Here is a 13,227-nt window from a genome sequence, read left to right on the forward strand (position 1 = left end):
AATTCCCGCTAACTTTGCCGGTTATTCGCCTTGACCTTTCGTTGAATTTCTCGGTCACATTCTTACCCCTAACTTACGAGACTATATATATATGTTTCCATGAAAAATTTTGACAGACTGCCCGCCCCTGGAACGGTGACCACGACTGGCTGTGACAGGCGAGGCCAGCAGGGTAATTCTGCGATGTCGCGAGTAATGGGATAAGTCGGAACGGAAACAAAACATTTTTTTTTTTTTCAACGAGCCCCCACGATCACAAGACTGACAAATGGGAAAAAGGGAAGGAGGGGGGATGATTTGCGAGCTCTGTTGTGCGATTTATCTGGCATTTGATCGCGTCTCACATTATAAGCTTCTGCATAAATTGATTAGGTTTCTTGGTACGAACCTTATAACGAACTGGTTAAAGGTATGGCATGGTATGTAGGGTTTAACGTGTCTGACTTAACACTGCTGTCTTCAGATACAGTTCTGGCTCGAATTCTCCTCTTACTTTTTATTAATGATCTCGAACATAATGTCGACACATCTTAGGTTACCGCATCATTTATAAGGAAATCAACAGCCACGAGGATCAACAGGCTCTGCACAATGTACTTGCGCAGATATCAGCTTGGTGCGAGACATGGCAGATGGCCATCAACGCCAGCAAAACAGTCTATATGTCTACAACTAGAAAAAAATAATAATAAACAGCTCTCTTTCAATTACCTGAAATGGGAGAAACATGTCTCGTATGATACCAGTAAAGCATGCACTGTTTGCAGTCTATTCCTTGAAACAGACGTTAAAAGCCTCCTCACCTGACACAAAGCTTCTAGCCTATAGGTCACTAGTCCAACCGATGCTCGATTATGGCATACCATGTTGGTTTCCATATACTAAGACAAGTATAACTAAGTTGGAAAGCATTCAGCGCAAAACAGTCAGATTTATTTTAAACAAATACGATCGGTACGCTTCGCCTTCAGAACTCCTGACAATGGCTCCATTACCCACAGTGAGCAAGCGGTCAAAGTTCCTATGTTTTAAGCTTTTTCGTCAGCTCTTCAATAATTCACTCAAAATTGACAGCAGCAAGTACCTGTCTCGTCATAGAATGAGAGCTACCAGGCACAAACAAAATAAACACCTGGAGGAATACAGATTGCACGTAGACACATTCCGCTATTCTTTTTTTCTTCTTTTCTTTTTTTTTTTTGTGCATTTCGGGAATGGAACTCCTTGCTCCAAGATCTACTGAATTCCCCATCTATCATCACAGTCATAAGCAATAGTTCCATGTTTGTATTCCAAAGAGAACCATGAAGTATCGTAAGTGATTGTGATTACTGTGCACTACTCAATGCACATTTTGTTCGGTTTTGGCAGCGTAACCCTTTAAGCACCCCGTTTATGTCTCTGTTCTGGGCGAATAGGGAGGCGAACAATACTCTGCAACTGACAGGTGCGATGGTGCAACGCGCGCATACGGTAGCCAGCCCTATTAAACCGTCTACAAAAGAATGGATAAATGGAAACGCGATTTTACGGGGCCGTACTTCGCAGACAATGGACTGGAACAGCCATTTGATGCACATCGTTGTTACCTTGGAATCACAACTGCGGACAGCGAGCAGCGCGGTGAACAACTTGTAGCACTGCATATGTCCTCTTAAAAAACATGCAGGGAGCTTTGTACGCATTCTTTTATAACGCAAATTTTAAATTATTTTGCTTAATTTATTTTGCATGTACTGCCAGCCGTGTTATCAAGCCTCAGGCAGGAGGGGACAATTAAGACAAACAAGAACAGCAAAAAAAAAAAAAAAAAAAAAAAAAAAAAAAAAAAAAAAAAACTAGAGCAATGCACGGGCCCGGGCCGGCTCGCGGGCCGGGCCGGTGCTGAGGTTGGGGGCCCGAGTCGCGCTTGCGCCTGCAGATAGAGGGTTTATGTCCGGCTTTTGATTCATGATTTACACTTTCGTCTTATAGCAGCGAGAAAGATGAAATAAAGCCATGCTGCGCGCTGTAAAAAGAAAGAAAGAAAGATATTATTATTCAAAGTAGTTCGTTACGTGTTCATGCAATCCCTTTCATGTGCTCATCTCTATAGAAAAACTACCCTGCAGATCTGCCATGAATTCAATCCGTGAAATTGTGTTCATTAAAAAAACGTCATTCCACTCGCCGCGAGCGCGCTTCAGCGTTTATACATCGCGAGCCGCGAAAAATGACTGACGAGATCAGGAAGGATTACGAAGTAGTTCATTACGTGTGCATACAATCCTTTCCACGCGCTTCCTGGAACTTGAGTTCCTCTATGTCGTCTCTTGGGTGTCTACATGATCACTGTTCAAAAAGCCGACCAGGCGAATACATCTCATCACTTCCTTTGTTCTTGGAAAAAGAAAAAAAAAAGAAAAAAAAAAAAAACTTCAGGCGTTACTGCAATTTGAGCTTCTTTGTCGGCCAGTTCTTTTATTGTGTGTAGCTGGGCGTCTTTTTGCTCAAGGCGAGCTGTTTATCTCAAGTTTGCCGGACCCGGGCTTCAGTCCGAGCTTTGCAAGCCGGGCGATAATTCAACGGGCCCCGGCCGGGCTCGCGGGCCGCAGACTCAGGCCCGTGCAGTGCTCCACTAGACACTGAAGGATAAATCGGAACAAAAACACATGAGAATATTTACATCGTGAATGTCATTTGACGGAGAGAGGCACGTATGTCACATATGGTATATGCGCGAGTGCGCGGAGGAATGACGAAGCAATTGGGCAATCAACAGCTAATGTCGGTGGGCAATGCCTTCCAAATTCGCAAGTCGGGCGCGGGGAAAAAAAAAGATTAAATGCATTTGTCGCGTAATCCCGACACGAGTAATCCATAACTTTCCTGGTGTGATACGAGCGCGTGGAGCGACTGTTAGCAGGTAGAACGTATACATTTTTTTTTATATATTCCTAACAGATTATTAGTAGCAAAAAAATTTCAGGCTATCCCGGTAACGCCTGAATGCAAGAATTCCAAGTTCTGCAGCTTCTGTGGAAGGGATGACGGGAACGTGCGCCAGCTGTAGGAATTAAAAATGAACCTAGTGGACTTTCTTTGCCCTTGCTCAAGCTTAGTAATATTAGTTTGTGTGTGTGTGAATCACAATCGCGACGAACTCTAGGGCGGGTCGGATAAACGTTTTGTACGCTAAAATTTTACTTCAGGCGAAGCGTTCCCTGCTATACGCCCTAAAAAACCAAATTCCTTCATTGCTTTATTGTAAATATGCTTTACATGTTCATTCCACATAAGATCTGGTGTGATTATTGCTACTTGTAGCTAGAAACAACAGATAAATAGTTGTTGTTAATGTTATAAGCTAATGTTAAGGGATTCTTCTTGCGTGTTATCGTCATGACAACAGTCTTTTTGAGATTAATAATCAGTGCCTATTGAGCACCAAGCGCTTGAACCAACTGCGACACACCCGGGACCGTGGAACACACATCCTAATTCTCTCTGTATAGCGTGAGGAAGATAAAACAAACAAATCCTGTCTCCACCGCGAATCGAACCACCATCCCTCGCATTCCCTGAGCCGCGAGCGATTTAACCAACTGCGCCACGCCCGGGATCGTGAAACGCGCATCATAATTCTCCTTGTCTACCGCGAGGATGATGATAGCGATGACAATGAGCTTCAATTAGTGATAATGACAATGATAACTTTAGCAATGATACTGACGGTGCATTTCGTTGATAATGATAATGAGAGTAAATGCGATGCACCGTGTCCACCAGCAACGCTTAGGCTCAGCATTTCTGCAGTGTAGATTCCACAGTGCTCTCTGAATTTATTTACAAGAAAGTTTCATCCATCTCCCTGCACGAGCCAATTAGATCACATTGCTATTTATTATATATAGTGTAGTGCATGTAAATTATTCACCTAATCCAGCCGTGAAAAGAAAAACATTCTCGCATAACAATGCCCACTGGCACCATTTGATCTTGTAGTCGATACGCCACTCGGCAGCCAACCACTACACAACTACAGCTATTAGCTCTTTTATTAAAGCCAACATAATTCTGCGATACAGCGAGCACTTCCAAAATCTGTTTCCTTTCTGCTTTCTTTCAGAATTCCTCGCGAAAGAGACGACGCTCGAAGGCTAACAAAGCGCCAGTTTGTGCCGGCAAAGCGCGATCACGCTCGCGACCTTTCAGCGCGAGAGCAAGTATGCAGCGTAATTTATAAGATGCAAACCAAATAAAGAGACACGCACGTCAGCAGCTTCCCACGGAAGGTATGTGTGTGTGTACGTATACACGCATATAGTATACACAACTTCACGGCGATGGAGGCAAGCTGATGACAGCAGCGCGCTATCGGCGCTCCTGCATAATTCAGTGCCACGCGGCCATAAAAGCTAGCTCGGCCTGCGGAGAAGCACTTCATTCCGGTGGGCATCTTCTTTCCTGCAGCTGCAGCACCTTGCTCAAAACGAAAAGCGAAGCGACGACGTGAAACGAAAGAAAGCAAACACTGTCGAGCGGCTCACCTAATATATATGGCTTGGCCACCCGGAGCCCTTAATTATTGCTTCTATTTTTACTAACGCCGAACCTTTGCTGAAGCCTCTCGCTGTGGGAGCCAGGATTATTATATACGAATAACATGCCTTCGCTCGGTGTGCCTAGAGCTTTCACGCGCGAGCGTGCACGGTGGTGGTGGAAACAATAGTAGCGCTTCTCTACCATCGTCACGAGAGAAAGCGGGAACAACCAGTGAAATCGCATATATCGAAAGAAAAAGACAAAATGCACATTCTTATACACAACTCGGGTACATGAAAAAAAGCAGAAGCGTGGTGTCGCAAGCGAGCTTCGTCGTTTCTAAGTCATAAACAGGTTGTGTGCATGTATATATGTCCAGCAATGTGCAGGCAAAGTTTTTCAGTCGCTACGTCGTCAGCGAGAACGATAAATCATTTCCGCGATTTTCAGTGATCTACACACAAAGCCAGCCGGCACGTATAGAAGAACGAACAATAGAGCCAAAAAAATTGAAAGAAAAACGAGGATGCCCGGGAAAAAGATATGATGCGAAGAAAATGCGGTCAGGCGAAATATGAGTTCTCACTAAACTGCCCTCAAATGCCCTGCGAATATAAGGGGGTTTTCTGGTTTAAAATAAATATATACACAAAATTAATGAAACGCGAATCTGAGCTAGTAAATGTTGCTTTTTTTTTTTTTTTTCTGAATTCGGATTAATCAGAAATCTTGCAGAGAGTCCGGCCTGGAAATACCAGTTCCATCAATCATCTGGTACACTCCGTCGACGAGACAGCACGTTCCACGACAAGGGGGACGATTGAAATAGCATTATTTTCCAAAATATTAGGATGGGGATACCCATCCGCTTAAACGGCGGATCGGAGAAATTGGGTTCGGACGCCGTCTTCAGCCAGTTGGATGAAAACAAGCTGTGTTGTCGGGTCCGAGCTGGGCAATCAGGGCCTCTGTTCCTTTTTCCTGATGCGTTTTCGTTATGTTTGGGCATGTCGAGATCATGTGACCCATTTCTTCTGTGTTTTCTGCAACGTTTGAATGTCTCTATGTTGTATTGGGTACCACCATGCTCCCATGCAAGGGGTTGTGATACGTTCTTGTCTGTTCAGTTCAGTTCAGTTCAGTTCAGTCGTTCAGTCGTGTCCGACTCTTCGTGACCCTATTGACCATGTCACGCCACGCTTTCCGGTCTCTCACTATCTTCCTAACATCACGTAACTTCATCTGCAGTGCCTCGAGGATGCCATCTAACCATCGCGTTCGCTGCCTACCCCTTCTCCGGCGACCCTCAACCTTTCCCAACATCAAATCTTTCTCCAGCGACTCCTCTCTTCTCATCAGATGATCAAAGTAGCTGTGCTTTAACTTTAGAATTTGACCCTCCAATGAGCAGTCAGGGTTTATGGTCGACAATATTGACTGATTTGATCTTCTGGCAGTCCAAGGAACTCTCAAGAGTTTTCGCCAGCACCACAATTCAAACGCGTCAATTCTTCGGCGGTCAGCCTTTTTCACAGTCCAACTCTCGCATCCATACATCAAAACTGGAAAGACCATAGCACGAGTTATACGGGGAGTTTCCAAATATTATCTTGATGTTCTGTTGACCGGTGGGTATATACCACTCGACTTGGTCTATAGTGTTGCGTTATGTCTTTATATCTAAGTAGCGAGTCCCGGCCGCTTTCGTTATCATGGTATGCGCCCGGGCCCACCCGAAAAGTTAGGCCTCGGGCGAGCTCGTGAACCCCTTCATTTCCCTGCAGCCGGGAGTGGGCCGGTGGCCATATTATTTGAATGTCTCTTTTCGAGAAGCCTAGATTTCATATATTGTTGGCTTCTTTTGAGATTTTCCCTTTGACATAATTGTTGACCGCGGACGAAAGTGGGCTAGAAATAGAATCACGCGTGGCCTCGAGCATCCCACGCACTTAATTGGTGGTCTGGTACAACCATATAACAACATTTGCGGGACAAACACGTACGATTATGCCATGCTTTGCAAGAGGGGATTTTTAAGCACGCGCATGCTTGGGTCATCACAGTGCGATGAGAGACCACGCGCCCCATAGTTGTTGAAAGCTGCTACCTTTAGTCACTGCTCATAAAACAGGATCTAACGAAGCGGAGGGTGGCGGGTGGGCATCATGGTGATGTACGTGTTGCATATTATTTTTTATTATACCATTTACTGTCATTTCTCCCTGTAAATTATCAATTTTAATACAGCCCCCTCGATCGCTGTCTGGCCCTTTATTTCCCGAGGGTGCTGTTGCGGGTTAGTTGATTCAACACGCTAAAAAAAGGGAACACTTATTTCCGCAGCAGCTCAGGTGCCTCCGTGCTCAATGACATGACAGTGCTGGGAAAAACATTTTTCTGTCTCTTTTTATTATTTATTAAATAATCATGTACTACCACTGCCAAACGAAATATGTTACGAGCGAATTCCGGTAAAATGATGAATAATCCTGCCAGTTAGTCATACACGCTAGAACCCTGCGTATAACTTACGCGATGAAGCCATTATATCAAAGTCAAGGACAAGGTGGTGGTAGTTTGACACGGTACGTAGGACGGAAACTGTTAACAAAGAATATGCCAGGATGCAACACGTTCAACAGTCTACTCTTTGCTAAAACGCGAAGGAAAGATGAGCGGAAATATATTTCGCCAGGCCTCCCGACCCAACTCGCTATGGACGCGTAAAACACATATGGGGCAAGGCCATATCGAGGCTAGCCATGTCTCTTTGCGGACAGCAAACGACTGTGGCACACGGCAGGCAAATCTATGCGCGCGCACCGGTTTCCTCCCATATGGGGGCACGCACGCGAACGCGCAGACGAAAGGCCAGCCACCACGAAACCAGCTCCTCTCACCAAGACCACCATAACTCTCCTTCCGCGCCACACTGCACGACGCCGCTGCCCGAGCAAACACGAAAGAAAAGCTTACATGGGCGTTGGCCCAGCTCTACACGCACAGGTGCGGTAACGCAGAACGTTCATCAGTGTCAATACGGTCTCTAGAATATTTGAACAGCACAAAAAACCATAAAAAAAATATGTGGCTGTCCTCGTCATTGTGGATATATATTGATGTACTAGTATGGGAGCTGCAACTTCAACACTCGTCGGTGCGATCAGACAAAACTTGGACCAAGCTTCTTTTTTTTTTTCTTCGTATGAACCACTTGCATTTTCGCACACGTAAGCTCTGCGCATTTGTTTAATTTCATTCATGCCCTTACACACCTTCAACGCCTGAGAAGGTCGGACAGTAGAGCTTTTACTTACAGCAATAGTCTCTGTACTGCATGATTAAAACTTTACCACAACACTGTACAATGAAATAGTCGTGTATCCACTGTGGCTGACGGGCTGACCACAGCAAGCGCGTCGGTGGTTCAGTGGTAGAATACTCGCCTGCCACGCGGGTGGCCCGGGTTCGATTCCCGGCCGACGCATCGTTTTTTTTTTATTATTTTTTTTTTATGTAGTTTCACGTATAGTTTCTTTATTAAGTAGCGCCGCTGAATGTGCGTGAGGTTCGGAAGCACTCAACTGCTAAATCAGACTAAAATGCCCGCGCTTAGTGACAGCTGCTGGCATTCCGAGAATTTTTTTTTTTTTTCTCGGAAATTTTATACGCGGCGGCTAGCAGGAAAAAATAAAACACGTGGAGAAGGCGTGAAGGTTGGGAGTCGAATCGGCAGGGCAGGCGCTCCAGTACCAATCTAAATGAAGGTGAATGTTTCAGCAGTGCCGTATGGAAAAGTGCCGGGCAGACCTTTGTTGAAGCTATTTTAGATCTTTCATATATACCGTCGTAGTAGTGTCGTTTAAAATGCACTTCGAAGACGTCTCGCGCAGTGTCGTCACACATCGTGAACATATGCGCTTTTGCTTTGCAGCCTAACCGAAGAAGCTGTAAACTTGCAACTGCAGTCTAACTGGTTTAAGAGCGTTGCCAATTGGTTCCGACTAAAACCCGTTGATTCCAGTTGAATACTTTGCACCTTCTAGAAGTTTCAAGGTTTCCCACGAGCAAATTTAATTCAGCGCATAACATTACCGGCTTTAAAGCGAATGAAACTGCATTTACCTCTGTCTGGAACAGTGGTTTCCGCCGCGAGGTGCGGCCAGCTAGAACTGATTCCACGTCGCTGTGCGCCAGGAAAAACATATTCAGAGCCGGTAAACGTCAATGTACGAACGGCAGAGGAATGATGTAGCGAGAAGCATCGCACCTGCCCCTAATTGTAACGGGACGCTGATCTACCGAATGCGCCTTCGAAGCGAAACAAGTGCGCGTTGATCCAGCTGCTGTGGAGGAAATGCCACTGTCAAACTGGAATGCAACAGCAGTCTTTTGTTTTGTTTTTTTGTTACATCGCCGGACACACACATACATACTGCCCGCATGGACGCAGCTGATATAATTGAGCTCTTCACCCCTCTCTCTGTACTCATCAATAATTCCTCATGTACACTAACACAATACTTTATCAAACACGACAATTTCAGTGCTCATTGCTCGAGACATTATTGGGCAAGCAGCCCAATAATTTAAGTGTCGGTCTCCGCTCTCTACGTTACAGTTCATTGCGCAAAATAAAAGCGAATTCTATTCTAAGGCTGTCGTCAAATAAGCCGCGCAGCCCATCATTCCACTTAGTCTACTGAAGAATAGAAGAGGTAAAAAAAATGTAGTGTTATATTAAACGTGTCCTATATAAACACAGTAAAGCCTCAAAAAGCATATGTATGAAGAGTGCTGCTATCATTTACAAGAGCAGAAACCAAAGCCTCCCAGCGCCTGCGCGAGCACACGCCACATATAGATGCAGCGTATATTTACCCTCATCCAACCACACACCGCCGCAAATCAAATGAACGAAGTCCCCTTCGCCGAAGCCAGCGCAACATGTTCTTAGAGACCAGTAACAAATTAGCTTGCGCACGTTTCTGTGGAAAGCATCGAGAGGAACAAATCCGAGGCCAACGGCCTCTTCTTGTAACGCAGTTGGAACAGAAATGAATGACTGTCCGCATCACTTCACTGAGGAAAAAACAAAACACAAGACGTGGCTTTTTTCCATTGTGTTTTCGTGCGGACCCCTTTTAGAGGTATTTAGCTGCTCGTGGAAAGAGCAGGTAACAAGTAGAAAGAAATCTCCGAAAATGACCATCTTCATCGCGCCATATCTCTTCGAGGCATTTCGAAGAAACGAAAGCTCCGTTTTAGCTTCCCAGACACGCCGCACCTTTTCTTCCCGGTAAGTCGCCTCGTACCTCTTTTAATACCGCATCACCTCTGTCTCGCTCTCTCACATGCCAAACTCCCTTTTTCAACCTTCCCAGTACTCGCTGATAGGCTGTGTACAAGAACGAGAAAGGTGGCTCCCTTGTCCCCTCCGCTGTTTTCCCGCTCGTTCTCCTCCCGTCTGCCTTTATTCGCTTCCGAATCCCTTTTGCAAGAGCAGCCTCTTCCCGAGAAGTGGTGGCGAACGAATGGGAGCAAAGAGCTGCCGCTCTGGAGCTCCTTTTCACAGGAGGCACGGACGGGCGACCTGCCGAGGAGACACACGGCGCCCACAAAACAATATATATAAAAAAAATTAAAAAAAAAGAGGGAGAGGCAAGGGAGAAAGGGGAACGGCTGAGAAACTGCGCTCCCTAGAATGCCGCGGAGGTGAAAAAACAAAAAAAGAAGGAGACAGCAACGGAGTTAAGCCCTCCCCCCCCCCCCCCCCCTTTCTCTCTCTCTCAAACTGCGTAGACGCGCTTCCAAGAACGCTCGCGTTGCTTTTACGCGTATTATTTATACCAAAATTTCTCTCGGCTACATCTGCTCATCATGAGGCAAGAGGAACACCTTGAACGGTTGTTGTATCGACCCTGTTCACTCGAACTGGTGAAGAGCGAAGAGCGGGAGCAGCCCCTTTCCTCCGTACATTCAATAACTGCGGAGCATGCGCGGCCGTTGAAAAATAATAAGGCTCGCAGCTCCTGTTATACGGTGCCGTGGCTGCTTCACCACCGTCCGTGCAGGTGAAGGGCCGAACGAAAATAAATCTACGCCCATCGCATGAGCGCATCAAGCACGGTGGAACTAAATGTATAACAACACGCGTGACTCGCATTAACGACCCACCGGCCTGGTCCTTTATGTTTACAAACAAAAGCCTGATGACATCATGGCAAGCAGGTTTTGGATAGGGGCACAGTAAATCTCTCGGTCAGCGAAGGGGTGAATAAGGGAGCGAAGGAACGAGAAGATAAAGAGCAAACGCAGTGGACAGTCCTATCTCCGCCAATATCGCAGAGCATTCGGACGTCTACTGCATTTCGGCTGCATGGAAATGCGGCCAAGCTCTGATCTTGCATCCTCGGGTGCTAAGAATCGTCACGTAGCCAAAGTAAGCAGTGAATGTACCGTATAACATCCCGAGTCGTCGATCATCTTCCCAGTCCTCTACCAACCACCACTTCAGGCAAAATATCTATTATGTCAAAAACATCGATTCATCATCCGCCACTAAAAAATGTAAACTGCGTCCCTCACAATTTGCGAAAGTCATCTCCCCTATCCGTCAAATGTCGCTTCCGCAAAAAAGAAAAAGGGGAGACAGAAAGAAACTGTTTTGTTCACATATCTTTGTCGGCGTTTGCTCATTCGCCTTTTTGTTCGCTAGTTTTGTTTTCCGCTTTTCCTTTTTTTTTTTTTTCTGCATTCACATTGCAAAACGCCTCAAGGCGCTTGCCACTTTACTAGATTGTCATTCATATACCTTTCTTCCTTTGCCTTTACCCGGTTGGTTATTCTTTTTTCTCTATTCTTCTTTTCGGTCGACGTTTTCCTCTGTTTTGGACTACGTTCGCCCTTGGGCACAAGCTGATCGCAGTCACGCCTTCGAACTGTGTATTTCTAGACCTGCCCTCAAGTGACCCAACAATGGATTTCGCAGGCTGTAAAAAAAAAAAAAAAAAAAATGTATGAGAGTTGTGAGCGAGATAACATCCCATCATTAAAGGTGAGTGTATTTCATGTGAAGCTACGCCCCCCCCCCCCCCCCACCCCCCCCCCCCCCAGATGCAAACAAACAAAAAAAAACTTTTTTTTTTTTTAATTTTCTCCATTTCTTTTCATGGCCCACCCCAAAGTTTCTATGAACTTCAGGTGGCGCGAGGGTGGACGAAGACCGGGTATATTACGGTAATTGATCCAGGCGTTTCGCGTCGTCCGCGTTTGTTTCACGCTCCTCTCACGTTCGTTAATTCGGCCTATGCTGCCGCGGGGTAGCGGCCACAAATCATCCAGCACGTTCCTATAAGCATCAGCATGCACCATATATATCTCTTTCTTGCGACAGCCAGTTGCGTATAACGGGGTCCGTGCGTGCAACTTCGTCGCACTGCCACCATCACGGGAGCAGGCGGTCGTCCTCTTCGGGGCGCCAAAGCATCCGACCCAGCCACGCATCAAAATGAAGTGACCGGCCATGAAAAGCGTGCACCACCTCCAATTAAGTTGCTCTGCACGTGCGCCACTGCTTCGATGTGCGACCGCGTCGGCCGCAATGACGCTCCGCATTGAGTTTTAAAAACAGCGGCAAAAGCGTACGCTGCCTCAATTTTTTTATGTCATGTCTAGCGTATAGTCATGCCATCAAAAACGGGAGCGTTTAGTTCGAGGACAATGTCCTAGCCAAGCTGGCATTTAGCATTCATTGCAAGAGCGCTCTCGCATAGCGTGCCTTTATGCAAATGATTACGAAATAAACTCACGAACAATGTCAGCCCCAGAAACAGGGCAAGCCAAGTGGGAGGTCCAAGAAATGCTTGAACAGGCTGTTTGGGACTGCTTTGTCTGTGAGTTATAGAAACGCTTTTATGTTATACAGTAATGTTCGGCGTCAATAATTAAAATGATTGCATCAACACTGAACACTTGACAGATGCTTTCAGGCGAGCAACAATTTTCCTGGAAGCCTTTTTTTTTTTTTTTTTTTTTGAACATCCGATGTTCTACAATTTGGTGGATTTTCCATCCCTTTAGTGTATCATTAGCCTGTTTACACCCTGACTAAGTTCTCCATAACAGACATTCCCGAAACAAAACCTACTAGCCAAACCGTCTCTTTAAGCGTATCCTGACATGTTGTGCCCGCTGAGAGAGAGAGAGAGAGAGAGAGCGTATGCCATTAAGCGATCAAATTTGAGACTGGGTATCTGGATTTCCTCATTACAACATAGATGACATTTCCCTCTCGTGTTTCCTACAGTTACGCCTAACTCCACCGAGCGATACCGTGGCCTTTACGAAGCACCGGAAATGCACTCGTGGGCGAGTAAGCTTCAGCTACGCCAAGAGTCAGCGTGTGCACAATTGACTCAACCACTGGCGTTATAGCGCCAGGAAATTTGCCAAGCAATACTTCGTTTTCGGACATGACCTCCCATCCGCGAATGAACGAGTGGGAGGATGTTTGGCAAAGGCCTTCGCATCAAAAAGGTCAACAACCATGCAGCAACCATGCACCACTCCGACAGCAACGAAAAATTCGATGGGCTCAATGAGTTATACCCACAATCAATGTCTGTTGCGTCGCGGCAAAAATGAAAGAAAAAAAAAAAAAAGAAGGAAGCTCTTCAAGGAGTAGTAGTTGGAATGATACTA

At 45.8% G+C, this 13,227-nt stretch overlaps 1 protein-coding gene and 1 non-coding gene across 2 annotated transcripts in view; one reads left to right on the forward strand and one right to left on the reverse strand.

Moving 5' to 3' along the window:
• The window catches only part of mtd (TLD domain-containing protein mustard), a 168,328-nt gene that overhangs the window by 112,846 nt on the left and 42,255 nt on the right, over positions 1–13,227 (reverse strand). The gene's annotated exons all lie outside the window — the stretch shown is intronic.
• TRNAG-GCC (transfer RNA glycine (anticodon GCC)) lies at positions 7,941–8,011 on the forward strand. The gene has a single exon. It is a non-coding gene; the product is annotated as a tRNA-Gly (tRNA).

Source organism: Amblyomma maculatum, chromosome 4 (genome assembly GCF_055883805.1).
Source record: "Amblyomma maculatum isolate TAMU_Amacu chromosome 4, ASM5588380v1, whole genome shotgun sequence".
Taxonomy (NCBI): domain Eukaryota; kingdom Metazoa; phylum Arthropoda; class Arachnida; order Ixodida; family Ixodidae; genus Amblyomma; species Amblyomma maculatum.